Here is a 5031-nt window from a genome sequence, read left to right as displayed (position 1 = left end):
TCCCAGAGGCCCCTGCGTGTGGGTCCCGTAGAGGCGGCCTGGAAGGTGGCTGCGCCACCTTCGGGGAGCTGCGGTGGGGTCCGCAGTGTGGCTTGAATACTCGTGCGTCCATTTATTCCAATAATAGGCACTAAGCACCACTTCTGTGCTACGGGCATGTTGCTAGGGGCGGGATTCAGCGGCAGATGGGAAAGGAAAGACCCTACATTCGGGGATGTGCACTGCTGTGGAAGAGGCCAACAATAAAAACATAAACATATCAACAAAATATGTTTCAGGTCCTGACTTCAGCTACAGGAATAGGACAGTGAAGGGAATGCGGCAACGTCGCATCTTCATCACAAGATACTATTTCCGTTGCCTCTCCTATGCCATGTTCACCCATGGGTCACTACCAAAGGTTTGGACACTGCTTCCCCAGACAACACCTACTACGACTAAGATACTTGAGTCACTTATTACTCCAAGGGAATAAGAGGATCTTTTCTTGTTGTCTCACAATTGGTAACCGGGACTGAGCTGAGGATTTAGTTCTTTCACATTCTAAAGAAAGACAAAGCATTTGGGGCTAGACACTCTTAGGTCTTACAAAAGGGGAGTTAGGTGCTGAAATTGCCCTGTTGCTATTAACCGTTGCCTCGACACCACTCCTGTTTCTCAGGCTCTATAAGGACACTAGAATGGGAAAGAAAATAATTCCTCACAATGGCAAGCCCTCCGCTTAGAGGGGAGTTGCAGTGTTCCACCCCCACTCCCAAAGATGAATGTGAGAAAGAAAAGCTCTCAAACACTGAGAACACCCAGGGAAGGGGGAGGTTACATAAATTACTCCCAATGCTTTCCAGAGAAAGGGAAAGGGAATTAGAGAACAGGCTTGTATAAGGAGAGCAGCCTGAATTCTCATTGTGTGGATAAGCCGGAAAACAGCTGGGCTTTAGCGCCCGGTGGGTGAGGGGTGCAGCTCACAACATTACGAGGCTGTGGAACTTACTGGGTGTGAGAAGGAGCTGAGGAGGTTAGAAGAGGTTGAAGTGAAGCCAGATCTCCAAGTCAGGTATCGGTGGGTTTCCTCTAAGGAATTCACAAATGCACTTAGTTTCTGCCGCTGTGGCAAAGCAACTTTAATGCTGGATGGAATCGTTTTAAAACCTTTTAAAATGCACTGATGCACTGGAAAATTGGTAAGGAATACACAGAGGGCAAAAACGAAGCAGAAATGACAGCTTAAGAGTGTTAGGTGGAGCACTGAAAGTCAGCTTTCACCTGGAAGACCTTCCCTAAATGAAGCCAAGTTGAGTTTTGTTTTTCATGGTCCCCTTCTTTCCGAAGTTCAGGGGCCGCGTTCCGGCCGGCCCTCCCGGCCGAGGGGACCGAGAGGGGAGCGACAGTCTCCTGGTCGGCCTATGTCGTCCGGCCGGCCACAGGGCGAAGAGCGCTGAAAGTCCAGTTTCTCCGAGACCAGTCCACACCTGGGGGTTGACCGCTACGCCACGGGCGTGGGGCGTGACGCTAACTAGCCTCCCAGCCAATCAAGAGCCACATTCTTCTCCGCGCTCCTGTCTCCATGACAACTACCTCGGCGTCTGCTCCGGACTTGGGAGTACTGCCGCGGAAAAGACCACCTCACAAGTCCTGTTGAGGTCCTGGCCCAGGAGGATCGGCGGGGACCACCAGGTGCCCGAGTAGTGCTCCAAAGCCTCTTCACACCCCGCGACAGGGTGGGTAGGAGGCCGCCCCTCTGCTGGGGAAACGGATGATGCACAGAGGCGAAAAGACCGTCATTAATGCCAAACGCCTTCCCTTTATCTGCTCTATCTTTAACATCCACCTGGATTTGACCAATTCCTCACTTGGCCCACCGTTGGTCCAAGCCTTCTGGCTTACACAGGAATATCCAAATTCCAGGCTCTTAAAACGTTCATAAAAATGTTCCACCCCACAGTTTCCACGAGAATTCGTGAGAAAAAAATGGGACCTGACGCAGGTAGCTTGCCCAGATCCGACTCTGTTCAGTCAGAGAAGCACCGATTACTGGACCAACAGGGAACTCGAATCCCCTGACTGTCTTCCATGCACTCTCAGGCCAGGAGGACACGACTGAGGCGCTGAGTGGAGGATGAGTAGCTTCAGTCATCCACTGCTAGATCTGAGGCCGAGCTTCGAGTGGGACACGAGGGAAAGCAATTTCTCAGAGCCCGGATCCTCTCCCGCACATCAGACCAACACCTGCTACAGTTTAGAACTTCCAGGGGTCAGTCTGCGGAGCGCTGGGCTCTAGCGTCACCTGCTGGCCACTAGGACCTACTACTCCTGCAAGTCATCTGCATAACAATAAGGCAAACATTAATTTGGCAGTTTCCGGACCATTTCTGACCCTGCCAACTACCCTCAAGTCAAGCTTGAAGCCTCTATAAGCTCCAGAAAATGTTTTTCAGTTCAACAAAATTTCACCTAACACCTCTGTTTTCTGAACCCATGTTTTCTGAGCTCCTGCTGCCCTGGATTTCCTCACAAAACCTGTCTGGTGGTCTCCTGCTACCCTGGACTGAACTGAAGGGACCTATAGACTTTTGCTCCATCCCAGCTGTGGCGACTCAGGCTAGACCCAAGTGGTGTCACCTCAAGGGCAATGTAGTCCCTGCAAGGGTCACAAGGGCCAGGCATCAAGAAGACCTCACTTTGGCTTCTGGCTCAGCCACCTTGCTCTGCCAGTCACTTGCCCCCTTGTTTATCAAGTCTCATTTGTCAGTGGAGCCCCAGGTACATCCTAGCATCCCATCTTTGCCCTGGCACTGTGGCCTGGCCCCACTCTCTCCTCATGGGCTTGGAGTCATGAAAAATGTCTATTCAAGGAAGTTTTTCCCGGTATACCTCTGTTATCTGAGACAACGGTGTTCAGTGACTGGGATGTGGTTAGCTATGTGGGAAGACTGATCCTACCAGGTGCTCCAAGATGTGAATGGCATCTGAGGACTTTTCCAGCCAAACACGGGAGGCTCTGCTTAGAAACCAAGAAGTGGACAAAATGAGCCAAAGATAGGATATAGAAGGAGGGCAGAGAAAGGATGAGGGACTAGAAATTAAAATAAGATTATTCTCACATCATACTTTTTGATTAACTGTGTCTCTGAGTTTGGAGTTTTTTTTAGAGGTGGGGCTGAGGTACAGGGAGGGGCAGATGGAGACAGAGAGAAAGAATCTTAAGCAGGCTCCAGGCCCAGCGTGGAGCCGGTTGCTGGGCTCAATCTCACGACCCTGAGATCATGACCTGAGCTGAAATCAAGAGTTGGACATTTAACCAACTGAGCCACCCAGGCACCACTCTGAGTTGTTGTTTTTAAAATAAACTTGCCAGTTAATTAATTTGCAATTATTCTCAACAAGGTAATTTTTATTCATGGCTAATGTTCTCTAACATTACAACCAGATACATGAATCCAAGGGACCGAGGCTAGGCTGTTCTTAGAGCCTACCAGGGGCCCGGTTCTAGAGACATCTGACTGCCAAGTGGACTGTAGCCTCAAGAGGATCTTACCCACTTTTATGCCCAGTAAATGTGTGCCCAGTTAACCTGAGTTTATGAAATGAAGGCTTTATTATAAAGAGTAAAGGCTTTGAGATCAGCTAGGCCAGCTCCTTCATTTAAAGGATGAAATAGAAGCCCAGAGAGGGAAAGATTGTAGCTGGAGAAGAAAGAAAATGGTACAGGAAGAAAAAAATGCATATGATCAACTGAAGGAGATTTGTAAGTTACATGTGGCATTGTGGTGTTTTTTTAAAACTCATCAGGTGAATGCTGGGGTTTAAAACAATTTAAATTTTAAGATGATAAACAACAGAACACATTCTAGATGAGGTCTTTAGTCATTTGCATCATTTTCTTTTCCATTTTCTCTTCAGCTCTATTTGCAGGACTGCAGTTGTGTGGTCACCAAGTGTCTTTCCCTCTGTGGGTTCTATTTCATCTGTAAAATGAAAGATCTCGTTTGGCTGATCCAAAGCCCCATTTTATTTTTCTCCTACAACTGTTAACGCCTGGCTCAAACTGCGAAGGTGTGACCTGAGGGGGGTGAGAAAACATGGAAGCGAAAGTCAGTTGGGTCTTTCATCCCAGCCTGCGCCTTTGCCTGGAGCTGACTGCCACCCATCCACTAGCGTCCGGGATGCCACACCTTGGGCCTTTCTTGCACCCCCGTACCGTGGTCTAGGGGGTAACAGCGCCTCAGGCTCTGCGGTTACCATGGCGACCTGGCGGCTGGCGTAGCCTCCATTGCCGCCTAGCAACCAGGACATCCAGGGCACCTACAGCTCTGTCGTTTCCCTCTGGCAAGGAATTGGGGGCAGCTCTGCTTAGGGAGGGAGGTGGCTCGCTACGGGTCCCTCTACTGCTAGGCCCTAACCTGACCTCTTCAGCCATTCCAGCTTCTCTGCCCTGGGGCCAGGCTTCAATGGTTTTGTCTCCCAGGCCCAGTAGTACTAACCACCCACCCCTTCCAGCCAGGGTCCTGGGGCTTAAAAAGGTTTCTTACCCGGGACACTCCAGAGTCCCTCTAGAAGAGGAGAAAAGTCCAGTGTGATATGAATTAAAACACCCTTCTCTGAGCCACACCTCCCAGCACCCCTCAGCTTCTGGGGCCAATTCTCTGGAGGTACAATCCTTGGAATGGGATGGACAGGACAGTCTGGCTAGAATCCAGGCAGGCACCAGTGTTGGGGCGGGGGCATCACCAGAACTGGGCATCACAGCCTCAGATGGGAGATGGGCAGGCATACAGACAAGCTAACCCAACATGGGGGTGGGATCAGCAGTGACAGGGTTGGTGGCACAGAGTGTGCCTGGGGAAGGGGGACTCACCCCAACCTGAATCGGAAAGAAATGTTTCTTGGGGGAGGTTTGAAGGATGAATAGGCATGTAGGCTGGAGTAGAGATTTCAGTGAGGGTAGGCTGTAGGTCCTGCCTTTCTGAGAGTGTTATTCCCCAACTGAAGTCCACTGATCCTATGTCTCCTCCTTGTCCTTTTCCACTTGTT

At 50.2% G+C, this 5031-nt stretch overlaps 1 long non-coding RNA gene across 2 annotated transcripts in view; it reads right to left on the bottom strand.

Annotated features, from left to right (window-relative positions):
• Positions 1–1019: 1019 nt before the first annotated feature.
• LOC105239323 overlaps positions 1020–5031 on the bottom strand; it is a 69276-nt gene continuing 65264 nt past the window's right edge. The window contains exon 4 of one of the 2 annotated variants that reach the window (XR_004619252.1): positions 1020–2321. This is a non-coding gene — a long non-coding RNA (uncharacterized LOC105239323). Of the gene's footprint in view, positions 2322–3422; positions 4061–5031 lie in introns of those variants that run through there. The other variant, XR_858168.3, reaches the window with a different exon arrangement.

The sequence above is a fragment of the Ailuropoda melanoleuca genome, chromosome 12, assembly GCF_002007445.2.
Source record: "Ailuropoda melanoleuca isolate Jingjing chromosome 12, ASM200744v2, whole genome shotgun sequence".
Lineage (NCBI taxonomy): Eukaryota > Metazoa > Chordata > Mammalia > Carnivora > Ursidae > Ailuropoda > Ailuropoda melanoleuca.
Note: the sequence above shows the minus strand (reverse complement) of the source record. Positions and strands in the feature narration are given on the sequence as shown.